The following is a 26504-nucleotide window of genomic DNA, read 5'->3' as shown; positions in this document are numbered from 1 at the left end:
AAGTTAAGTAGGGTTAAGCCAGGTCAGCACTATGGATAAAGGTCCTCTAAAGAAATCCTAAGTACCACATAAAGTGTTGTTCATGATTGTGTAAATGTCAATCCTGTGCAAAAAGCATGTGTAGAATTTTCCAAAGTATCTATCTCATAGCGGGATGTATTCCGTCTCCTGAAATGATGCTGATGAAGACAAAGACAAATCAATTGAGAATGAGCTCTGTTTGGTTTGTGAGATTTCTTGGAAAGCTTGTGTGATGCAATTGGTATGGCTGTACCTCATGGCTTAGGGGCATGAATTTCCACCAGAGTTCTTGGTCTAGAGAGAAAACCACCCATTTTCACTGTCTTGAGACAGTTCAAGAAAGTACCAGAGCCTTCCAGCTGGGATGATCACATTGCACTTTCAGACTGTCAACACAAGCAAAATGAAGAGCTGATGCAATTATCTAAGTACTTCAAGAAAAAAGAAAAAAAAACTGGAAAAAAAGGCATTTTTACTGGGGAATTGAAATCCTCAGTGAGCTCTCTCCCAATTCATAAACTCCACCAATTAATACCCAGACTTTCCTGCACCCCTCATAAGGAAAAATGCCGTGAAAGTGGGATGGGAAAACACTGCAAGGAAACAAACTTTTGAAGATCTAAAGGGCAATTGGGATGCAATAAGAGAGCTGTTTAGAGCTCTAAGGTGCTTATGTAGATTCTTTGTATTTTAAATGTGCTGGTGGGTTTTATAGCTCTGTTAAATTATACAAATTTAATTTTCAATCCCAATGTTGTCCATAAGAACTGCGATCCCCAATGCCTAAAGTACATTAAAAAATCCACTTCAGGGCACTCCTAGTGGCTCAGCGGTTTAGCGCTGCCTTCAGCCCAGGGCCTGATCCTGGAGACCAGGAATCGAGTCCCACGTCAGGCTCCCTGTAGGGAGCCTGCTTCTCCCTCTGCCTGTGTCTCTGCCCCTCTCTCTCTCTGTGTCTCTCATGAATAAATACATAAAATCTTTTTTAAAAATCCACTCCAGGGGTTGGGTTATACCATAAGTTAAGAAGATATTCTATTAGCTTTCCATCTGTAGGTAGAAAACTTTCAGGTGCTCTTAACAAGAGTTGATAAGAATGCCCGGGTGACTCAATTGGTTGGGCGTCTGCTTTAGGTTCAGGTCATGATCTCAGGGTCCTGGGATTGAGCCCTACATCAGGCTCCCCACTCAGTGAAGAGCCTGTTTCTCCCTCTTCCTCCTGCTCACGCTCTCTCTCATTCTTTCTCTCTCAAATAAATAGATAAAAGCTTTAAAAAAATGCAAGAGTAGATGAATCATAGCAGTATGTTGATAATAGATGAGTTCAAAAATATATAAAGGATTTATATAGAGATTTTTTAGTTTTAAAGGCTGATATTATTCCTTTAGTGATTCTATTGATTTTATACCCACTAAAACTTCTAGGATGAATAGTCAAAGCAAGTAAAGTTGACTCCATAATTTTCCAAACATGTTTTTAAAATCCATACGTGTATTTATTTACTGTGGGCAAGTATTTTATAGCACTTAATCTAGATGATGGTACAAAATATTGTTTAATAGGTTTATATTGAATTAATTAAAGGATGCCTGGATGACTCAGCGGTTGAGCATCTGCCTTTGGCTCAGGGCATGATCCCAGGGTCCTGGGATTGAGTCCTACATCAGGCTCCCCACAGGGAGCCTGCTTCTCTCTCCACCTATGTCTCTGCCTCTCTCTCTCTCTGTGTCTCTCATGAATAAATAAATAAAACATTTTTAAAAAGAATTAATTAAATAATAAAGGAAAGCCAGGTTCAAAAGAAACTCCTAACTGTAGCAACATGTAGTTAATAATGAAATACTCATAATGCATACTTAGTTTCCATCGACGAAACATTTTATTTTTATTTTTTATTTTTTTTAAAGATTTATTTATTTATTTATGATATACAGAGAGAGAAAGAGAGAGAGAGAGAGAGGCAGAGACACAGGAGGAGGGAGAAACAGGCTCCATGCAGGGAGCCCAACGTGCGACTCCATCCCGGGTCTCCAGGCAGGCACTAAACTGCGGAGCCACCCAGGGATCCCCTCGACAAAACATTTTAAAGAATGGAGGCTTTGGGAAAACTGCCACTAAATGCATTCATTTGTTTATTCAGCATTTCTTGAATATCTACAGTTGCTTCATACTGTGCTAGGATGCAGGAAATTTCACCAAGTTGAATGGACAGTTGTCCCTGTCCTCAAGGAGTTTGCTCACTGTCCTCAAGAAACTTTATAACTGTGGTGCATTCCCCACACAGAATTTCTCCAATGTCTGAGGAATTTTCCATTTTCTAGTTTAATCTGACTGTTGGATTCAATGAGTCCCAGAAAATTAAAGAATCTGCTTCTAAAATTTGAAAGACTGAGATTGAATACCTTCAGTGGGTTAATGGCCTTCCGATCCTCCAATTCTTCTCCAGTGGCTTTAGGAAGAGGAGAGAAATGGATGGTCACCAGCATTGAATAGCTTTTTGGAGACAGCTTTTGAGGTGCACAAAGCAACCTCAAGCTAGTGTTATTTGGATCCCATCTAAAATAACTTGGCAACACTATTCTAATCAAACAATCAGGTAGTGTCCCTTAGATGTCCCTTCGTGTCCCTTGTTTCCCAGCAAAATTCCAAAATTGCTCTGCTGGCCCCCTCAACTCCTCTTAGGTGGATTAGCAGGAAAAAGACTCATTTTCTTTACTTCCTGTCCTCAACAGCTGGGGGGAGTTGAATGGGCTTTTAAGGCATATTAGAAATACCGAGTATATGACTTATACAGAATTTCAAAGTCTGCAACATTTTCTGGAGTAGAAAGCTATTAAATAAATGGGATCTATTTTATGACACTGTGATTTATCTTGCTTAACGTCACTGTTTCTATTCCCTAGAAGGAAAAGAGTGTTGTGGAGAAAGAAACTTCTAACAATAAGGGAAAGACTATTAGCCTAATGTAAATTGCCATTTCTCAAGTTCTCAACGGATAAGGTGTCCCGAAATAAGTAATTGGATACCTGTGAGTGGGCCTGGCATGCCCAGGGCAGCGGCACAGTATATTCAGGTGTGGGTGGCTCTGCAGACTGGTGACTTCAGAGCCCATGTCCCTATGGAGGGTCCCACTAATGCTATTACACTTGTGGTGTCTTACTGGAATGGTGGGTTAGACATGTGAAACTTTGGCCTGTTTTCTTTCTGAAAAATATATTTGTTTAATGCTGAAAATATCAAATTTATTTTCACAAGCAAAATCCTAGGGGAGATGAGGAAATGGGCCATAAATTCCTTTTTAAAGTATCCACTAGTGCCTCTGTTCTGTTTATTTTAGGTTTTAGCTTGCAGCAGGTCCTACAGCCTCTTGCTGTCTCCCAATTAGGGTGTCGTTCTGCATTTTACAAAACACACATGCCGGTTCTTTGGAAATAATGTTGAATGTTCAGCTGTCCCAGCTTGAAAGACAACAAATATAAGATAACAGGAAGAAGCTAGTCAGATGGTGAAACAAATCAGGTTCATTTCAGTTGACAGAGAAAAAAGTTTCGTGCATCAATGAGTACCTAAATGGCTTTATTAGACCAGTGATTTTTAAAAAATTCTTTTTAATTCTGTAAATGCCCTTCTCTCCTTGTTCTTTCTGATGGTTTACAATTCGATTTATTTATCTGTGGGATGCAATTAACTTATGGATCATAAATTGTTATTTTCCAAGACATGGAGTGTCATGTTGTTTTCATTTTTACTCTTTTCAACCTTTAAAAGAACTTTATTTTTAGGTTCATTCTCTTTCTTGAAACATGTAATCAGTGCTTATCTTCTGTATTTTTCCTCCCTCATTCTCTCCCTACTCAAGAACATTATCAATGCCTTAGAAAGAACAGTTTAAGAGTTGGTAGTGGAAACTTTGTGGAAGGCATTTATTCTTATAATGATAGCACATTTGTCATTTAAGTCACCGTGGAACAAGCAGAGTCCATTTTATATAGAAACCTCATTCTGCTGACACTGAGTAGCATTTCCATAAGAAGAATTCTCTTATGAATATCTGAGATTACTCTTTACTGTTTTGGGTGTTTTGTTTTGTTTTGTTTTGTTTTTTTGCCTAGAGCTCCTGGGGCATTTGATTATCAACCCCCCTCCAAATGTTTCCAATGTTTCCCAATATTTTTTCCCCCACTGGTCCACGTGCTTCCTTCACACTACTCATGATGAGCAAGAATGGACCTTGTGCTTCCTTTGAACAGAGCTCCGTACTTTATATAATGTCTCATGGGTGTTCAAACTCAGTTTTCCTTCCCAGTGTACCACACCTTTTAGACCAGATGAACAATATTCTGTCTATGCTTTCATTCCACTGTTACCTGGAACTTACTGCAGGGTTCACTTTGTATTTCAATTACTTATGCCCTCTCTACCCTGGCATGAGAACATCTGAGGTTGTCTCTCTCCAAGAAGGGAAACATCAAGGACTTTAAGTACTTTGCTTTCATTACTTGTAAACAGATACCTTTTAAATTTAAACCAAATATTTGTTTGAAGAACAACTAATAACTGTTTTACTTAATTTTCGCAATGTTCCTCAAGGCCACATGAAAGAACCCTGAGGCTGAATCAGATGACCTGGTTAAACCCAGTTTTGAGATGCCAGCCAGGAGCGGAATGATGCTACCCTCAGGGTGAGATATTGTTCACACTATTTGGAGTTAACAGTGATGCCCTCATCCCAGTTAAGAGACTGCAGAAGCCGTCTCCAAGAGTGAAGGGTTCATCATCTTCGAGGTGGCAGCAGCCTTCATTGAGAAATTCTCCCTAGTTGAGGGATATGACCTCACTTTGGTAATAGAAGAGTTGTTCATTTTTCCAGCACTTTCTGTTGTAGCTATCAAGAAGGAGAGACAGTGGGGGGTCAGGGCTGGTGGGGAGAAGGCTGAGCTTACCCACTGAACTAGCAAAAGGCTTCACTGTTTGGGACTGCCACGTATATCTTCAGCCATAGACCTTGGAGGATCTTGCAAGCATGGAGTACGATGTAGGAAATGTACCACAGCGGAGCAATGGGTGAGATGCACCTACAGGGTAAAAAAAATCATCAGGAAAATGAAAATGAGAATCACTGGATAAGGAGGGAAGGAAGCAAGGAGAGACAGAATGTGCACTGGGAAATAAAGCTTAAAATGCACATATTCTTGAGGCAAAGCACCGTATATTTAATTCTAAGCTTTTTAGAACTAATGTAAAAAGGAAACTTGCCAAGTATCCAGATGTCTCAAATGAATTAAAAGTATGATATACACCCTTATTCTTCTCTCAAGTCTAACAGGAGTTGATTTTTTTTTTTTTTTAAACAGAAGTGGGCAGAGGAAAAGACGGTTTTGATGGGCACTTGGGTGAGAAGAGGGTGTTACAGAGATAGTAACTAGGACATGACCACATATAGCTTAACCGGCCCTTGTTTTGGTAACTGGGAATCAGAACAAGTACATGAAGCAGTGCTTTATGTGAGGTGGTTTGTAAGGATTGAAATGGACATGGTGTAATTCTATAGTTGGATACATGATATGACATCATAGCCAGGGTCGAATTCTCCAGCGGGTGTGGTAGTCTGGTGAAGGGCCAGTGAGAGCCTGGCAAGGATGGCTGATGTCCTATCGCCATGGTTACCGCCCTATGGACAAGTAGATTTCTGATACACCCTGGCTGGAGGCAAAATATCCAGAGACTATGTGTTCCTTTTTCCATATGCCCAAGACATACCTATGGGGCCTCTTGAGAATATTTGAAAGTAGGAGAATATTATGGGAGAGTGATCCTTGAAGGCATAAATGCAGAGGCTATAGTGACAGTAAGAATTATGCATTCCCTCCAAACTCTATTAGTCCTTAGAGGCTGTTAGATTAGAAGATATTTGAGTTACATACTGTTTACAATGTTTGTGAGGTAAAACATAACAGATGCTCAGGAGACAGTAATTCATGGCTTATAGACCACACAGGAGTTTCTGCCTCAGGTCATTTGAAAGAGATACTGCCCCTAAATATGGCAGATATTTATTGGCTGACTTTTTGGCATCATTTACAAAAATCCTTTTCTAATAGTACTGATTTCTGTTTGGAGGTCTGTGTGATTCTGAGAAAAATGATTTCACCTCTGGGTCTAAGGTGGAACACATGAGCTTGCTAGGCTTATTTAATCAGTGAGTCCTATTCACAAATTATAATAACTAGTTAAGGTTGGGGCATACATTTTAAGCCATCTGTATAGATTAAATCTCATATCTTTTCCTGGAAATATTGGAACATCGGTGCTGTTGTTGAAGAAATTAATGAGAAAGTGTGTTACTTTGGGCAGTTGCATCCATTTGGGGACCGTAAGGTAAGCCAGTCTTAGGATGAATGCTACTTAGAAAGAAGTGAAAAAGAAAAAAAAAAAAAAAGATGTTGGATTCATAACTGAGTGGCTTGATCAAAGTTTACCTATAACTTACTCTCTCTCTGGTATTTTTAATTACATGAGCCAGTGAGCCTTCCCTTATGGTTTAAACACATCCAGTGAAGTTTTCTGCTAGTTATTACTGAAAGTATTCTTACTAGTAAAGGAGTAAAGTACCTTTCTATCGATACTCCCAATAGCATGGCAAAAAAGTGTTCTGCCTCCTCAGACAAAGAAAATTCTCATGACATTATGAAGTTAGACAAGATTGATAAAGGTGACTGGGTTTTCCCTCTAGAGGACACCAAAGTGGAAGGAAACCCATAAAGCTATATTTATTTGTATTTCAGGCTACTCCATTCCAGATACTAACCAGCTAGGGAGTAGGGAATAGACAACATGCCCACGTACTTTGCTCTAAGTCATACTGAACACAGCATTAATTGTAAAAAGAAAAAAAAAGTTAATGATGTTGGTAACATTTAATTAATATTTAATTTTTTTTTTTTGGTAACAGAATAAGGTAACCAGTAATTAATTAACACACTACCAATTTTCTAAGAAAACAAAATAAGGAAAAGAAGTTATTTAATGAAGGAAGCTCTTGGAATTAATGGCGGGATCAGACAGTTCAGTAGCATTCAATAAATGTTTTCTGAAGCCAGCTATGTGCTGGATACTGAGGTACGTTCCAGAGCCACACAGTGAATGACTATGGTCCCTGTGCTCCTAGTATGTACAGCTTATCCCTGAGAAGACAAATGAGTTTTGTTGTTTCAAGTGCTAACTTTGATAAATTGGTCATGGTTACCTGTGAATTCGTGTTGAGAAAAAGACTCAGCTTGTGTTTTGATTCAATCAGAAGGGGCTATTGGATCGAGGTTTACCTGAGCCCCTACTTCTGTGACCATCAATACTAGCTGCTGTGGTCACAAGAATGGCAGGCTTGTTGAACCAGCTCTTATAATTGCTATCCTTGGCCAAAGAGATAGAATTTAGGTGTCAACCCCAGTGCCATATGCCTTCTACTAAGTCACTCTGGTAGTACAGGTTCAGAGCTCATGTGCTAATGGTACTATACTCAAAAACAAAATACTTTAGTGATGAAAATATATTTGTCTCTGAGCCCTAGAGATTCCAGGAAGGATTTTTTGAAGAAAATCACGAAATAAACTGTAAGAATACAAGAAAAATTTCTGAAAACAAAACAAAACAACAGCATCCGTGGTCTTTCTTTTAGCTTCATTTGATTGGGAAACTTGGAATTTATGAGTAAGATACTTGTTTGTGTTCTCCAACAACCTCCAAAAATGATGGGCCTGGGAAGATATGATAAATGTGGGCAAAGCAAACACAGATTTTGTTGGCGCTGATGATTTTGTACACTATGTTTTTTGTAAGGCAGTTTGCTGAATCCAAATTTCTTGATGAAGATCACATTTTCTCTAGTGGGACATAGCCCAAGAAAGCAGTTCAAAATGGTTGGTGTGGATCAAGAAAAGAAAGGGTATTTTAGTATGCTCATGTCTCTAATTTAATTCTAAAATGTGAGTCCTGTACCCCCAGCACAGTTAAATGCTTTTTGTAGCATGATGAAGGGGAGTAGGAGGGAATTCAACCTGCCAGAGCCACGCAGATTTATACCTTATAATAGCTACCAATGCGATGCAGTAAAATTTTACGTTTCAGCTAAATTACTAATGACTTTCAGGCCCGTGCCAGAAATTTTAGAGTAGGCTTATAAAGGGAGATGAGAGAATGTACAGTCAAGCCTTCTTAGGAGTGGTGTGTGTGCATATGCGTGTGTGTGCATATGCGTGTGTTTTTCATTTGGGATTATGGGACACGTGCTCATCATTTTTCGCCATCTTGATTAAATATAATTAGGTTCTGGCAAGCTACCCTTCCCTTCTCTTGGATGCTGGCGCTTTTTTGTATTTTCACATGGGTTATCCGCAGGAGGTTAGAGCAGGAGGTTATTTTGTTGCCTTATGCCTTTACTCCAGGGGTGGCCACATTTTTTTGACGTATTGGGCTTCACAGTGATTTACAGATTAAGGCTCTGGCCTGTACCCAGGCCAGCAGGGCTGCTGTTCTCTCTCGCTGACACATCTTGCTGCTTGGAACCAGTGGCTCCTTGCTTACCCTCTCATTATAGTTCTTAGCCCACATTTCCTTTTGGCACAGAACACTTGGTTATTTTGACGATGTGCTGGATTTGCCTCCTGCCTCTACCCCCTGCTGACTTGTGAAAATGACCACAGACAGGGAAGCAGGTGATGGGAGGGAGCTGCTCTGCTGCTGCCCCCACCCCTACTGGGGGCCCCAGAAAATTACTCCTTAAGAAAGAGAGTTGCTTTACCAGAAGCTTCAGAGTGTCAGGTTTGCTTTGCTAACGTTGATCTGGTCCACCCCGGGTCCACCCTCTCTCTCTCTCCTTAACTGCAGGGTCTTGAGAGAACACAAATACTTCACGCACCAGTAAGTAGCTCTCAGCTTTCTGGAGGGGGAAGGGGCCCTCCCTGGAGTGCTCTGCTGCTAAGGACACTGACCACTTCTTTCATGATCTCAGGACCCTTTGAAAATGTAGGTCCCTTTCACTGTGACAATGCTTCTGTTTAAGTGATGTTTATAAATATGCAAAAAGAGAAAATTGAAATATAGATCATATAAAATGATCTATCCTAAGATAGAAAGCAAAGGCCATTAAGCCTTCTGCATAATAATAAAAAGCCACAAAGCCCAGTGTTTTCCTATATGACTTCATTTCTTGATCTTTATACTTTAGTTTTTACTCACAATTATCAACACATCATGTTATTTTGATTTTATTCTTTCCTATTTATTTTACACCTAAAATTTTCTTATTGGCCTAATAAGAATCTTTCTGTTTCTTTTTTCTTTGTCTTTGGGACTCCCAATCTTTGTGTTGTTATGTATTCATTTTGTTGAGTCATTTTCACTTATTTCATGGTGTCTTTATACTTTTAAAATTAAGGAAGTCCTACCTTAAGGTGCTACCATGCAAAACTTTGCCACAGGAATGAACACATTTCTAGTGTATATAAGAGACCCAGTGATATACATAAGTTCTGTAGGATTGATTTCTATGGGAGTCTTTAATTATTGGCTTATGATGGATTTGAAAGTTGTTAAAACCTGACAACTTACTGATGTATTTAAATAATCATTGTTCTTTTGATATTTTGGGTTTTCTCCCAATATGCTTTTAATAAGGGCCCCATATTCACTTTAACTGCATTCTTTTTTTTTTTAAGATTTTTTTAATTTTTATTTATTTATGATAGTCACAGAGAGAGAGAGAGAGAGGCAGAGACACAGGCAGAGGGAGAAGCAGGCTCCATGCACCGGGAGCCTGACGTGGGATTCGATCCCGGGTCTCCAGGATCGCGCCCTGGGCCAAAGGCAGGCGCTAAACCACTGCGCCACCCAGGGATCCCTTAACTGCATTCTTTAACAAAAGAGGAAACTCAGACTTAGGTCAATGTGACTTTTAACTGGCTCGTTCAGATGGGTAGGTCTAGGGTTAGTACCCAACCCTGGGTAAGTTCAATATTCTTTCTGTTATGGATGAGAGTCTGCACTGTGTGAATGTGGGTCTCTGTCCTTGGATTCCCCATGAGATTTATGTGAGAATCCTGGAAATAAAGACAGCCAGAAGGAAAGTAGCATGGACAAAACAGGATCTATTTGTTTGTTTGTTTGTTTGTTTATTTATTTATTTATTTATTCATTCATCCATTCATTCATTCATTCATGAGAGACACACACAGGGAGGCAGAGACATAGGCAAAGGAAGAAGCAGGCTCCCTCCAAGGAGCCTGATGCAACACTTGATTACCAGGACCCCAGTACCCCAGGATCACAACCATATCCAAAGGCAGACACGTTCAACCACTGAGCCACCCAAGTGCTCCCAAAGAAGTTTATCAAGGTGGGAGAGTGGGCAGGTTCTGGAAGGTGGAACTGGCCTAGGTTCTTTTGGGATTGATTACTATTGGGTCTTTCTGGGCTGGGAGGAGCTGGCAGTGCAGTGGGAGGTGGGTGGTCTCTAATAGAGGCTCCTTCCACTCATTTAGGAAACTCCTCCCAAAGGCTGAGAAGGGGAGTTTGTGAAGCTACAAGGTTTGTAATCAGAACTGCTTTGGTAGCTTTTCTCCATTGGGTGGGGCTGTAGGTGCAATGCAAATGAATTAATTATAATGAGTCTAAGGGGTTACCCTGGGGCAGAGGTGAAAGAGGAGAGTACCTGTGTGTCACAGTGGCTCTTGATCTGTCAGCCCCAGGGTCTTAGAAGCCACAAACTCAGGATTTGTGCCCCCCCTCCCCCGCCCCTGCTTTTAATATATAGCTTATTTATCGTGGCTTACCTCCAGCTCCTGTCTCTATTCCCCTTCAAGGACTTGGGGTTCTGCCTCCGGGCATTCCTTCGACTGCTTCTGTCTATAGCTTCTACCTAACATTTCCATTCGACCATTGGCCATCACAAAATCATGCAGCTAACCTGATGGGTTGGGTAAGTCATGAATGCAAAGAAGATATTTCCATTTTAAAATAATTTAACTTTGATAGGAAGGAAGAAGGAGAAGGAGGAGGAGGAAAAGAAGCAAGAAGGGAAGAAGAATCCATTCCTTCCTAATACATTTTCAGGCTAATGTTACCTTTTCAAAATCTGGGTCCATCCCAGACTATGTTCTCCTTTCCTAACTCTTTTAGAGGCAGTCTGAGAATTGTAGTATCTCCCACCAAACTGTTAGATAAGCTTTGTGTTTAATCCATTTCGATGGGGCTGGATTTACTCTGCCAAGGCTGACTTCTCGGTGGGGCTAACTTACTGAGCTGTGGGTCTGGCCACCAAGTTTACTCAGCTGCTTTCGCTTTGGCAGGCAGCCTCCGAGACCTTCATGAAAACCAGTGCCTCGGCTGTTCTGGCTTTCTTTTGAAACATCCATAGGCTTGGCCCAGAAGATTAGACTGAGTGGTACCGGAGTGTTCAGATGTCTCCCAAAGACTCCCAGAGAATACCACTTTATAGAGCTGATAGCCAGAAATGTTGTTTAATTCTGAGTTCTGGCACTTATGATGAGTCCATCACCTCTCTGAATATTAAATCTTGGAAAAGGTAGCCAAGCATGACTTGTATTTTTCACATCAGTTTTCTGTGAAGAAGAAAAGAATGGTGGATTTGTAACTCTTGTAAACTCATCAGAGTGACTTGGCAGCATTGGAGATTATGAGCTATGCAGAGTTCACTCAGTCCCACGACCCAGCAATTGCATTGCTGGGGATTTACCCCAAAGATACAGATGCAATGAAACGCCAGGACACCTGCACCCCGATGTTTCTAGCAGCAATGTCCACAATAGCCAAACTGTGGAAGGAGCCTCGGTGTCCATCGAAAGATGAATGGAAAAGAAGATGTGGTTTATGTATACAATGGAATATTACTCAGCCATTAGAAACGACGAATACCCACCATTTGCTTCAACGTGGATGGAACTGGAGGGTATTATGCTGAGTGAAGTAAGTCAATTGGAGAAGGACAAACATTATATGGTCTCATTCATTTGGGGAATATAAATAATAGTGAAAGGGAATAGAGGGGAAGGGAGAAGAAATGGGTAAGAAATATCAGAAAGGGAGACAGAACATGAGAGACTCCTAACTCTGGGAAAAGAACTAGGGGTGGTGGAAGGGGAGGAGGGCGGGGGGTGGGGGTGACTGGGTGGCGGGCACTGAGGGGGGCACTTGACGGGATGAGCATTGGGTGTTATTCTGTATGTTGGCAAATTGAACACCAATAAAAAATAAATTTATTATTACAAAAAAACCCACAAACATGTAAACAAAAGAAGAAATTAGCAAATTGGAAGCAAAGGCGTCCATCATTGAAGTGGCAAGAATCACCTGTGCGGCTAGAAGTGGTAGGACTAGAACAGTGGCACAGAGCCTTCATACCAACCCGAGACAGAAGACATGTTAGAGATCCAGGCCCACTGGAGTTATTTTTAAAATAAAATTTTCCAGATTATAAAAAAAACAAAAAACAAAAAACAAACAACTCTGTCCCATTTGGAGTGAGGGTTCCTGTTCAGAATTCAGGTTGCAGTGATGTCTATGGGACAAGAATACATATGAATCTTCTTTTTTTTCTTCTGTCTCTTCTCTAATAATGTGAGCTTCTTTTCATGGGGCACTATTACCTATAGCTGATTTTCACAACTACTGTTTTACTATACCATTTTTGCCATTTACCTCAATAGTATGAGTATATAAGGATGAGGATGTGAGGGAAATAGGGCAAGGGAGAGGCAAGGACAGAGCACCATGCTTGAGTGCATATGACTTAGAAGATTTCTGCTCCCCACTCCTCACTAACAAGACTATTCACTTCTGGAATTTTCTTGCATATTCTGCTCCAGTGCAGAAGCCACTTAACAGAACTCTAGGCCAGAAGCCAATTGTACTTGTCCTAATGTTCCAAAAGAAAGAGCTTTCTCCCCTATAGCTCTGGTCAATTGACACAGGGGAACGATAAAGATAATAAAGGCTCTTCCAGCTGGAGACTGCTAGGAAGTAAGACAGAGTCTGTTCTTATAGATAACGCACAATGATATGAACTTTAGTAAAATCAGAGGATAGAGTCAACATTTTTAGGGATAATCTCAACATCAGTGTTTGTATGGGTGTCTTCTTCTTATACCTTCACTACTCATCTCCTCAAATCTTCCCAAAGGAAAAAATTGCCTATTTTTTCTCTCAGCTCCTCATTTGTTTCTTTTATGACACTTACCACCACTTGTAATAGCTTCTTTTCTTGTTTTGGCTTTGTTCTTCTATGAGGCTGTGAGCTCCATAATGACAGGGCCTGGGTCTATTGTGTTTATCACTGAATCCCCCAGGGCCTTTGTAAACATCTGGTTCATAGCACCTTATGAATCAATATTTGTGGACTCATAAATGAGTGAGCAAGTGAATAAGTGGCCAGCCTACTGGTGTGCTGAGATAGAGACAAGAAAATATCCTAGGCTGAAGTTGAGACAACAGCATACGTTGCAAAATAAGTTGGTGAATTCAGTTATCTGGGAAGAGCATAGTGACAAAAATTTTTCATCAATTTCTTCCTTCTTACTACCACCAGTATCCCTGCTACAATTTCCCATAAATAATAGTATAATATTAAAATTAAAAGACTCTTGGAGAGTTTTAAATTTAAGAGAAATACCAGAAGCACAATAAATAAAACCAAAAGTAATTAATGGGTTATGAGTTAAAGCTACTGAAAATATTATATATATTCACTGGAGTCAAATTTCCTGTTAGGAATGATAATAGGAGAAAGAACCGACTTTGATGTCTTGCCAAAACCCACCAGTATGGTGATCCCAGTTACTGTGATGTGGGCACCTGGCCTACAGATTTCAGAATTCTGTGTGGTTTCCCTCAACCAAGTTTCTGAAGGAGCCAGCAAAAGGGGTAAGGGTGGGAAATGTGTTATCTATAAAAGTAAACCACAAAAATAATTTCCAAGTGCCACTAAAGGCCTCAATTTAGGCTGTAAAAGCCAAGACATTAAGAATAAACTATTGTAACTTCTCACAAGTGTGGTAACACACATGGCCAACAGCATGCTGGATGCAGGGGGAGTGTGGAATATGTCAACATGGGTGGGGAAGAGGGAGAGGCCATGGGGGTGGAGAAGCTGGCTTCCTGGGTTTGAAGATTTGCTCTGCCCTTTTGGGAATTTTGCTTCTGACTCTTAACATTAATCTCATTCAGTAATTTGACATTTATTGTCAAAATACCATGGTATTATTGAAAAATATCTGTGAGTGAAAGGATGCATATACCGCTGAGTAGAATGCTTAGAAACTTTGATAAACTATGCCAAAATCTAATCTCCCTTCTGAATACAAGTAAAACCATTTACTTACCAACAGTTAGGAGGATTCAGTCTATTTTTTTATGATAGTTCTTCTAAATTAAGAATTAGTTGTAAAAACTGTACCCAGAGATGTGTTTATCCCAGATTCAAAACGTATGTATCAGAAGGGATAGATTAATAAATATGTTGCTTATTCCATTAGGACAAGATCAGCATTTCTTTTCTTTTTCTTTTTTCTTTTTTTTTCTTTTTTGATAGATGAAGCCAAGAAATATTTCCTGTAAGCCATTACCTATACAGGGTATATCAGGTTGCTTCTGATCTGAAGGGGATGGGACAGGGAAAGAAACAACTAGAAGCAGATTTGCTTTTAGAGAAATTTCATTACCTTACATACCAAATTCCCAGGTAGGTGGCTTGAAAGTTGATTTTTTTTTTTTTTGTCAACATTTCACTAGACCTATCTCCTTAGTCTGTGGGTTACAGGATGTCTACAGTGATTCCAGGCATTATGTCTTTACGAGCGATGTCCAAAGGTGGCAGGGGAGAAGAAGACATGTTTTTTTCCTTGGATTCTCTTTTAAGAATAAGTAAATTGTTTTCATGCATCCCACAGCTAATTTACCCTTATGATTTATTGGCCAGATTTACAACTTTTGCCAAATCCCAAACCAATCACTGGCAAGGGGAATGGAATTACCTCAACTGGATTCACTGAAACTTACCTCCCTGAGGAGGAGGACAGCCTGAGGCTCCCCTGAAACACATGGCTGCCTGATACGCAATCCTGATTGCCAGAGAATATCTGCTGGGGAGATATTCCAACAGTGTTTGCCACACAAGGGAAACTATTTAGAAAAGGCTTTAATCAGAATTTCCTTTGTGTCAGGGTCAGATTTGGCTACAGTTTCCTTCTTGCACTTTCTTTATGTCCTCATCCTAAATGATCTAAAATGAAATCACATTCTGCAACTAAGGCCAACCATGTCTCTAGACCCAGGGGTCTCCAGACCAGAACTTTGCTCTACAATATTTTAAACTTTGCAAGCCACATCCAGTCTCTGCCACTGGGGCTGTGCTGCCTTCCCCCCTTCCTCTTCTTCTCCTCCTCCTGTCCCTCCTCTCGCCCTCTCTTCTCCTCGTTGGCCTCCATCCTCTCTTCTCCTTCTTCCCACAGCCTTTTGAAGCGATATAAAAAAATTCTTAGCTTATGACCTGTACAAAAAAATGCTGGTACCATATGGCCTGAGCACTTTACTTGGCCAACCTCTGCCCTAGACAGAATGTGCAGAACCAGGGAAATTTCATCCAATGTGCTCATTAAGAGCTAGCATTTTGACATACTTGAATGAAATCTGTGGGGTCTCCTAGAACCTGATTTCCATGAACTTGGAAAGAGGAAAGAGTGGAAGAAGGTGTCACACATAGGTAGTTTGGTTCGATTTGGTGTGAGCAGAGAATCTTGATGGCATGTAGACAGCAGTGGAAGAGAAAGGCAGATGCCATATTAAGGCCAAGGGATGTCTGGCTGAGGTGGCTGTGTAATCCATTGGTCTTCCTAGGTTAGGGGAGCTGGGGAAATCTGGGGGATCCATTAGCTTTAGAAATCTGAGATTTCTGTCCAAGTTCCAAAGAGTAAGTATAATAGATAAGAACTCAAGTTCTCCATTATTAATGGAAGCATGTCATATTCATGCCTGTACTTCCAATTTTACCTTAAGCTTTCAGCTACTTCCTAATAAGAGTTAACCACTTAGCTAATGTTTTTTCAATTTTGTTTTGATGTTTTTCTTGGAAAGGAAACAAATGCAAAAAGCTGTCTTAACCATGTACAAGACTACAAAAATATAATGATCTAAATCTAGCCGTTAAGAGTAACATACTTCAATAAAACACTTTATAATGCTCAAAAAATTAATGACTACCTCTTGTATCAATAAGAAATATCTTTAAACCTTGAATGCTCTTTCTTCACTTACGTGTAGCCTTCCTGTTATAATTAAAACGAATACTAGAAGCCTGGGACATTAAGTCTACTTAGCACTGGCGATCTATTGTCAGTTTTAATTTGACCTAATTTCCTCTCCTATTTGATACTATGTGAGACAACTAGGGGGCAAAATCAGTCTTAAAAAGGACCTGGGTATGTTTAGTATATTGTGACTAAAGATCTGAAATGTATTATGCAATGTGGCTTCAGGGAATGACACGGCTACCGGAAAGAAGCAGTATCATCATTTGGCAGGCCGGAGAACAGGATGGAGAAAACTCGAGTTCTTACAGGTACCCCCAGGTCAGTGGGGAAACTGCCCCAGGGAACCTGGAAAACCCTTTAAGCACTGCACTTCCTTAGTAGTGATGGGGGAAGAAATATGAAAAATCCCCTCAAGCCATCCATGTTTGGATGGGAAAAATTATATCTAAAGAGTTGTATGCAATACATTCCAGATATTGAGAAATGAACTTGAAAATTATGTCCTCTAAAGTGAGGAAAAGTTGTTGCAGGGCTTCTACTAACCGCTGAAGTTTTTATAGGGAGCTTGACTGTGACAATTATTTTTATTTTTTGTATGGCCCTGATTGGTGCTACTTGTAACTTGCTGTCGACCTGGAGGTGGGAGTGCGAGGGCTGAAGATTTTTCTTACTAATTTGTTTGAGGTTATATGAAATTTAGTTTTAGGAGAAGAATCCTCATAGATTCTAGTATTTACAAATTCCATGTTGTTTTTTACTCTTGGAGTCATGATATTTGCAAATCAAATTGTATTTGGAAAATTACTGAGCTTAGAACTGTTAGTAATGAGTTGATTACATTGAAGAATAAGAGCAATATCCTTTCTGAAAAGACAAAAAAAAAATCAATGAAATTTGGAGATCAAAGATAAATCTCTGTAATATGCTGAAGTCTGCATTTAACAGATCACATGGTGACAGATCCCGGATGCTTCAGGTTACCCCTTCCACTTCTCCAGGTCCTGGCTGGATTCAAATGATAGATGGATAATGAACTGGACTGAGGTACTGTTTACATGTGAAGACTCCTTTGTGGTTTCAGGCTGTTGACTGTATTTGCGTCACTGTTGGTGGTGTTTTGGCTTTGCTTTTATTTTCTCTCCTTGCTCCTCCCCTCCCTCACACCATCTGATTGATGGGCCCTTTGCCATATTTCTTTGGTCCACAGTTACCTAACGTTCAGGGCCAGCAAGAAGGGCTGGTTTTACTATTTCTCCAGCTTGCCCACCTTAGAAAGCTCCTCTCACCTTTGGAGTTTCTCCCCAGCCCCTCCTTGCTAGGAGAGGTTCCAGGGCATATTGGAGCTGTGTGTTGTCATGTACTCAGCAGGCTGAGGACCCCACTTTGCTGGTGCCCAGAAAGAGTGGGAAGGAACCACACCTCCTGCTGTTGTGCCAATTCGGTCTCCGGGGAAGAGGAGCACAGCAGACTATTTAGATATATTTAGATTAGTTACATTCTATCCTAAATTGTCAAGGCAATTTCCTAAAGAAGTTACAATAAAGGAAGAATGAGATTAAAGCCATAGTTCCCTTTGGCTTTCTCTTTGATTTCAAAAATGACAAATTCTTAAAGATTGAGACCCCCGAAGAAGGGATCCTGTGGCTAATGTCACCCATTTCTAACTTGGATTCTGGCACAGTCCCCACACCTCCATCATTTTCTTTGTTTTCTCCATTCCCAAATCCCTAGTGTTTTCTGTGTAAAACACCACCACCCCTTCCATAGGAAAAACTCCTGGGCTGGAATCTCAAGTAGCATCTAGACTTTAGTAGTGGTAGATGGGGGACAGTATTGCTCATTGTCACTCGATCTTGCTGGCTACGGTGGTGAGGATCAGTTTCTGTACCAGGGTGATGATGGGCGAGGGCCGTACAGTTTCTTTCCTCTTTTATGGCTCTGAGTGAGCTGTTAAACTGCTGGGTCTCTGTCTAAGGAATGTTTCCATTGGCAGGTGCAGAAATTAAACCCAGAGAGGTTTAGTAACTCTACTAAATTCATGTGGCCACTAAAGATTAGCTCTAGAGCCCACAGCCTCCCCCTCGACTTTTACTGGCTGCTTTCTCTTTACCGTAGTGACACTGATTCATGCCAATTTACCTTAGGAATAATAGATTTATGATAGCATTTTCTTCCTTGTTTTATCAAAACAGAGGAAAGAATTGAAGGCAGAATAATAGCAACAAATTAGTGTCATCTTGCATTAACATAGGAAACTGCAACAAAGGATATACTAAAATTGTCAAAATAATGTAGTAGTAGTAAAAAAAAAAGCAGCTTAGCTCTTGTGTTTCTTGATTTTTTTTTTTACTGTATTTGGATTTTTTTTCAGAAAAGGTAAATATTCTGCATGATCTTGGACTTATGTATCAAAGATAAATATTTATAAAACAATTGTGAATGAATGCTGGCATTCTTCAGGATCCTTAGGTTATCTATACCCCAACCTAAATTCCTATGGCAAGAAGTTCCAACACACTCAGAAGAATATTCACAGGAAAAACGGCATTTTTCAAGGTGGAATGAGGGCCCTTTGACTTTGGTACAATTTATAGCAATAGATTCTCCCAGCAGTCAGGAGGTGCTGAGTGCCAGCAGGCCTGTATAGAGCGATATGGTAAGCTGTCACTCACTGTTTTCTCAAAGGTATGTTTCCTGGACTAAAGTCTATGGGTCTTATTGATGAGGTAAATTATTGGCCTTCCCATAATTACCACGTACTTCTAGCTCTATACAAATTTTCAATATTTTATTCCTTTTGCATGTCTTCTGGCTTGAGCATGTGTGTATCTATGTGTGTGAGAGAAAGAGAGTATGTATGTGAATGTGTGTGTGAATATGTGATGAACATGTGGGTGTATGTGCATGCATGTGAGTGTATGTATGTGTGCACATGTGTGTGTATGTGTTTCAGCCAGAATCAATAAGATATAGTCATACTTAAACCACTGTCTCAAGGCCCTAAAGTAAGATAGGTGTGAGAGAGACTGAAATATTGTTCATAAAAGTTCAAGTCTTTATTAGTGTCTTTTTATAAGTTGAGGAAATAAAACTCTACCAGAAAAACATCATTTCATTTCTCCACTGGCTGCGAGAACAGAATTGCACAGCTTCTCCCATATGCTGCCAACTGTCCCATTATGGTAGAGCTCAAAAAACCAGGTATTTAATACCTATTGTGTGCCAGGCAATGTGTATGTAAAGATGATAAGACATGGTTCCTGCCTGTGAGGCCTGAAGTCTACTGGGCCTACAGATACACGAATAAATAACTATAATGTAATGTGATAAGTGAAATGACATCAGTGTAATCAAGGGGTTATGAGATCATAGAGAAACCATTCTTAACCCAGCCTAAGAGTGAAGGCTATGTCTCTGGAACCTCCTAAAGAAGCTTCATGCAAGAACTGTGTTTTAATGGACATGTGGTAAATTTCCATGGACATTTATTCCTCATTAGAGCCTTTCTTTTAATAACATAATTTGTAAGAATGCTCGTTACTAAGATTCTTTTTCAACTGTGGTGTGCTGATGGGTTTTTCCCACTTTTTTTTTCCTGTGTTCCAATCTTGCCATGTTTGGATGACACAACCTATATATGTGATAGCATGATGGTACTTTTTTTTTTTTTTTAAATCAGCTTTACAAATGGAAAGCTGTAGTAAGTGCAAATAAGGTCATTGTCATAAGACAAATCAAGATTCTTACTGTATGATTGAGATTGAGAATGTCGCTAAATGACTTGTCCAAGGCCACACAGTAAGTGGGTGGTCAAACCAGCTTTGGAAATGAGAAATTCTTAATTCCTGGTGGGGTATATTACCAGGCCACAAATGAATGGAAGAGCTAAGTGATATTTATGGCTGGTGAGGATGAAAACCTCAAGAGGGTTGGATGATCATTCAAAAGAGTGGATATTTCTCTGTACTTATTTATACCTTGTGGGGTTGAAAACTGGGATGGCCATTCCACAATAACCATCTGCTGGCTTCATTTTTGCGAAAAGCGTTTTTTTTCCAGTGTCACTAAACGTCTCTGTGAAAGCCATCTTAGAAAGCACTGATGTATGTGACATTTTCAAAACTTTGGGAAATGTTTAGGTTATTTCCAGCTTGTGATTATAGCCGGGAGCCTGTTTGGGGAGATCTGAAACAGCAACGCAAAAAGAGCCTGGGGCTCTGAGGAGACAGCCGGGTTTGTGTTCTGGCTCAGATACTCAGTAACTGTGCAGGTCACAGGCTCCTCCAGAGAGCTTCAGTTTCTTATTCTGTTATGTAAGGATTAGACTATGAAGTGCCTGATTTCACTGTTACAAATTCTGTTTTCTTTTATTGGATCCCTACTGATCAATTCTAGACCAACTGAAGCTCTTCGTAGGCTGGACATAAGTAATAAAACTTGCTTGTGTCAATATTATAATGCTAATTTACAGAGACATTCGCTGCTCCTTCCTGATGAGAGGAACTTAGGTTTGCATGACTAGTTTTCCTATTAGGAGATGGTTCCTTAAACCGTAGGCATGCACTGCACTGTAACTAGCATGCTTAGAGTTCATTCTCTTTTAGATGACTTTTATGTCATGCCTTGACCAGTGTGCACTGATTCATGGTGTACAGGATAAGTAGAAATTAAGATAGAGTCATTGTGACTTTTCCAGAGAAGTACTTGTCAACTGGAGTTTTAAAAAAAAAAATCTATAAGACTCAGGCCAACATCAGACAATGTTGTAGAATCCAGTAGAAAACTTCTAAATTCATTCTACAGAATACTAAAGCCAGAAACTGTCGAAGAGCGGTGCTTGGTGAGATAAATGTGCTCTGTATCATAGGTACAATAAAAAGTGGTAGAGCCCACTGATTTGGTGATGTTCTTATTTTAAGGGAATGGGTGAAGAAGGAGCCAGGATGAGGCAGACGCTGCTGATCAGCCTCCTTGTTATCCTATTTAAACCTCACAACAATGAGAGGCATGTATCATTATATCTGTTCAACCCAGAGAAAGCTGAGACCCAGGGAGGCTTAGGGATTCACCCAGGATCCTCCAGTTAGTAGGTAACGAAGAAAGGGGTCAACCTTTGTTCTTCTGACTTTAAGCTCTAGCTCCTTCTGTGAGCTTCCTGGCCTCACTCCATATCCCCTGCTTATCAACTGTAGAAGGCTGTGCTCAATTCAAGTTAAAGTCCAGATTAGATTATTGAAGTGCATTTTCTCCTCTTATTTAGAAGCGAGGCTTTTCTGTTTCTTCTTCTGTCAAGGCTCAGTGTCCCTCACATTGTTAGGCTGTGAAAGGACCACCCCTGATATGTTGACAAGAAATCAGCTTCTAATCTGCAACACTTCTTTATATGGCTTGTCAGCTCAGAGCTCCTACCAAAGAAGTATTTCACAACTGGCCTGGCCACCTTATCACATTCCAAGCAGAGTGCAGGCCTTCGTGGGCTGCAATACTTGGAAACCCTTACAGTGATAAGTTATTTACTTTTTATTTTAACGCCACCAGTACTTATTCCCTTCCCTCCCCCCACTCCCCACCCCCTTCAAAGAAGCCAGATTATTTTCTGTCATATACCAGAGGTCATTTTGCATTGGGTTACAATATCAAATAAATCACAGCATCCAGCACCTTATTGTTCCAGCTCACCCTTAGGCACACACAGAAAACAGGAAGAGCACGCTTGGTCATTTTAGGTGGCACACCAGTGGGCCAACTATGAAAGGAATTTTTCATTTGATTTACATCCCAAGACTGTTTTGTGAAATTTGGATGAATTTTATCTCTGAGCTTAAATGAAAGGCCCCTGGTTTTGTTCTTTCCTTCTCTCCTGCAGAAGACTCTGCTTCTCCTGTAAGCTATCCAGTGTGTGCCTGAAAAAGATTAAGATGGTCTGCAGGGCGGGAGACTTTTCATCAGAATTTATTACTGTTCAAAGCTGCTATAAAGGCTTTCATTTAACCCTGGCCTTTGTATTTCCATCCATGAAAATTGTTCATACCATGACCAATCTGATGCATTGTCAGTGTTCTTCATGGAATATTCCAAACAAGACCACAGTGAACCAACTCCTCGGTGGGAGGAAAAGGGGAAGATACTGGGGCAGTCAAAAAAACTAAAGTTTGCTTTAATACTTTGTGGTATTTTCTATCCAGGTCATAGCTCCCTTAGGCAAGGACTGATGGAAACTCTGTTTTGACAGTTCAAAGAATACCTTGGATAGATACTCCCCCACCCTGTGGATTCATACAATGAAACAAAATTTCAATTAGACACAAGGAAAAGAATGGCTCTAAAATGTAGTCTTTTGTCTCCATTGAAAACCCAACACCTGCCAATTACAAGAGCCAATCTAATTTGTTGTATTTGTATTTTTCTTTCATTAAGTAAAAAATCTTTTTTAGCATCCATCAGAGCTGTGTTCTAAGAAAAAAGAATTGAATACACCCATACCCTCTTTATAATTCCTTGATTTAAAACATTTCTATATGCATTAAACACACACATTTACAGTACATGGTATTCAAATAATCTCCAAATACAGGAAGAAAGAAGGCAGGAAGGAAAAAAAAGTTCTTGAAAACAGATAACAAATCTAAAGAGGAACTGGTTCTACATTCGTCTTAAGACGTAATTTCTTTAATACTATAGATCAGAAAAGGATTAAAGATGAGAATCTATAACTGAGTCCTGCGTACACAGACACTTGGAATTTGTAGTCAATTTCTGTAACTATACTGAGGCCACAATTCTAATGACTTAAATGCTAACAATAAAACCTTGAAAAAAATCTGCATTTTAAAAGCATGCACTGTAAATCACACAGGGAAGGGAGTAATGCGAACAGGAATTGGAATGTGGGCCCAGGGAGAGCCAGAGGCATTATTTGCTTCAGGTTGTGTAGATACCAGTCTTACTGGGAGGGTCTGGAGAATGTACCCTTTTAGTTTGCAGCTTGGGCCCTGACCTCATGCTTATTAGATCCTTTGGGGATCACTTTTGATCTAGCTCCCAGCACCCTAAAAGAAATTTGTTGCTGTTACTTCAGTTGCTCTAGGAGATGGTTAGTGATTTAAGTTACGTTCCTGCTGATAAAGGGCCGTGGCAGCTTTTAGTAATTATTAACTTTATAAAAATCTTCCCTGACCCTCACCACCTCCAATCAACTTACTTACTCTGACTCATTAAAATAAAAAAAAGAAAAATATCAGTCTGAGTTACCATAGTAGTCCCCTTCTCTTCATAACAGCATGTGTGCTCCTGCATCCAGTGAGTCTATGTGGTCCGCTGGACCTGGGATGGGTCATTTTTGATAGTTTTTAATTCAGTGCCTAGCAGAGTATCTGGCACCAAACAGCTTGAAATGAACGTAAACATTTCCAGCTTTTGCTATGAACTGCCGAACTGCTTTCTGACAAGATAATCAAGTGGCAACAGAACTTCATATTACTTGAAACAGAAACAAAAAGAAAAACCAACCAACCCGCCAAACAAAAAAACACTGAAAACTTGCTCATGTAATGGAGGTAGAGAAAAAATCTCATTATTTCCATATACTAGGGTTGCTTTTTTTTTTTTTTTAAACACATTTATTGGCAACTTAGTCTTCTATTTTGTGTGAATTCCATGTCCTTATCTGTAGTCCCCTTCTCCATTGGGTTGTCCATCTTTTCCTTTTTGAGTCATAAGAGGTCTTACTTACTATCTTAAGAATTTTAAACTACTTACAGCACAAAATATTGCAGATATGTTTTCCCATTTTGTCTATAGTTTTTTTTTTTTTTTTTTTTTTGCTACGTGTCTCTCAGATACTTGTTCATTTGAGATGGATTGAATTATGACTTGTACCATGCCTCTTGCTTCATGAAAAACAGTCAGTGTGGCTCCCCCTCAGCCTCAGTGAGTTGGGTGAACCTTTCCTACTGGTACCTATAAGTCAGGAATTACAGAATCATATAACTCAAAGTTTCAAAGTGAACGTTTGTATTATTTTCCTATTCTTTGTATGTTCTACAATATATCTTCCATTTACAAAAATACTTTTGTTAAGTGGAACTCCGTGGAGGAAACACTAAAAAAATTATGGCTTATTGCCTTTTCTCCCCCTGGCATTATTATCACCAGTGTACAAAAACAAACATAACTTGCTTTTAGGAAGCAAATTGCTCCATATTCAACCTTTTAGGTCCTTTCTTATTTAGTTAATATCAGAAATTATGTGACATCTATAACGAAAATGTATTTCTTCTGGTCCAGCATCCTGACTCAGCTGCCATGTCAAATATCTTCGGTGTCTAGAACAATCCAACATCCTTCTGAATGTTATTTACTTTGACCGACTTATGTTAGTAGTCTTGAAAGTCAAACATTGTTAACGAATCAGCCAGAGCCTCCTTCACAGAATTCTAGGCAGAGAAAGATATTTTCCTCTGGGTTATTTCTGAAACAGAAAGGGAAACGTCTATACCTACAATTTGTTACTATAATCTATAATTTTTAGCATCAGTGTATAGATTAACTCTATGGGCCATTTCACTATTGATACTGATCATGAATTCAGCATTATTCTTGTCTAATGAGATTTTTCACCTTCAACTTTGGTACAATAATTTTTGACAAATTTTAGATCTTCAACATTGTTGTCTATGAATCAATATATATATGTATATAACTAATATATTAAAATTAGATGGATAAAAAGGTGTGGTGCTGGCTTCCTCTCAATTGCTGACATTTTATGAGATATAAAGTATTTCTAGTGCTCTCCTTAAGTTCTATTTAGTACAATTAGCTCTATTATATTTGTAGAAGAAAGAACACATTTCTTATTTTTCTAAGTCAGATTGAATCTGGAGTGGTATCCTTTCAAGGATCAGAAGAAAATCCACTCGCAGACATTTGACTGGGTCCTTCTGAGGTATCCTGGCCAGAAAACTAATATGTCACATTATCTAGACGAATTGGAAAGGTTCTTGTCAATGTGCTTGAACTGACTGTTTCAGGCTCCTTGCAGGTGGCTCGCATGGCCCAGCAAAATCATGTGGCCCCTTGCTTAAAGTCAAGCTTAGGCCTTAAGATTCATAAGGTGAACATTTAGTGATGAGTTCTGCTCATTACAGCAAAGCCTAGGGATGCGATGTCCTTTCACGAGAGGCAGTACGACATGGAAGTGATGGGTTGAGGGAACAAGGGAAATTGTATATGGGATAAAGAAGTGAAAGTCAAAATGCCATTATCCTTCTTGTGAAACACAGGGTGGGGTTGAGTGGTTGGCAAGGCCATGGAAAACAGTTTGGATTTTATTCTAAATGGGAAGACATTAGAAGGTATGAAGCAAATAAATATGATCTAATTTGTGTTTTAAAAGACCTCTTCTAGGTCATATCTTACAGAATTAAAAATATGAATCTGTAAATATATTTGCACAAGGATGTTCACTGTGACATGGTTTGTAATAGCAAAAAAGAAAGAAAAAAGAAAAAGAAGAAAGAAAGAAAGAAAGAAAGAAAGAAAGAAAGAAAGAAAGAAAGAAAGAAAGGCAAAGAAAAAAGAAAACAATCTAATAGTTTATCAATAATGGTTAATGAATTAGAACATATTCATATTATAGAATACCATGTAGTTACTAAAAATAACCAAGTAAGACTCTGTACCTCATCTGGAAATGTTTTAATTATGTATTACAGACAAAAGAAAAGCAAGTTGCATCCTAGTATGTATAACATAATTTTATTTTGTTGCAGATATGTATGTCTGAGTCATTGAATAAATTTAGAAAAATGGGGGGAAATGCACACTGAGCTATCATGGTTATTTCTGGCTAATGCGTACTTCTAAATAATGACACAAAAGTTGGCTGAAAGAGAAATTTCACTCAAATTTAAGATACTTTGTGATCTTCCCAAATATTTTAATTCCTGAATTCTTATTTGAAATCGTCTAAAGTGAAAAAAAAGAAAGAGAAATGCTTAAAAAGTCTCTTACTACAAATAGAACTTATCTTGAACAATATAATTCTCGTCCAAATTACCTAATTACTCACGTAATACCTCAGGGTAGATTCAAGATATGTTAGAACACACCCTCCTGAAGCATTAGTTAGCAGTTATATATTCAAGTCAGTGTCTCCAAAACTA

The 26504-nt window shown here is 39.4% G+C and overlaps 2 long non-coding RNA genes across 2 annotated transcripts in view; one reads left to right on the top strand and one right to left on the bottom strand.

Moving 5' to 3' along the window:
- Window positions 1-2191: 2191 nt before the first annotated feature.
- Window positions 2192-5531, bottom strand: LOC119868432. Its single transcript, XR_005369989.1, has 3 exons — window positions 5412-5531; window positions 4966-5097; window positions 2192-2471 (listed from the first exon to the last, which is right to left on the bottom strand). It is a non-coding gene; the product is annotated as an uncharacterized LOC119868432 (long non-coding RNA).
- A 14169-nt stretch (window positions 5532-19700) lies between these two features.
- Window positions 19701-26504, top strand: part of LOC111098910 — a 29548-nt gene continuing 22744 nt past the window's right edge. Inside the window, exon 1 of the long non-coding RNA XR_005369988.1 lies at window positions 19701-19805. This is a non-coding gene — a long non-coding RNA (uncharacterized LOC111098910). The remainder of the gene's footprint in view (window positions 19806-26504) is intronic.

The sequence above is a fragment of the Canis lupus genome, chromosome 15, assembly GCF_011100685.1.
Source record: "Canis lupus familiaris isolate Mischka breed German Shepherd chromosome 15, alternate assembly UU_Cfam_GSD_1.0, whole genome shotgun sequence".
Lineage (NCBI taxonomy): Eukaryota > Metazoa > Chordata > Mammalia > Carnivora > Canidae > Canis > Canis lupus.
The sequence above is the reverse complement of the archived record's forward strand: the minus strand, read 5'-3'. Positions and strand labels throughout refer to the sequence as shown.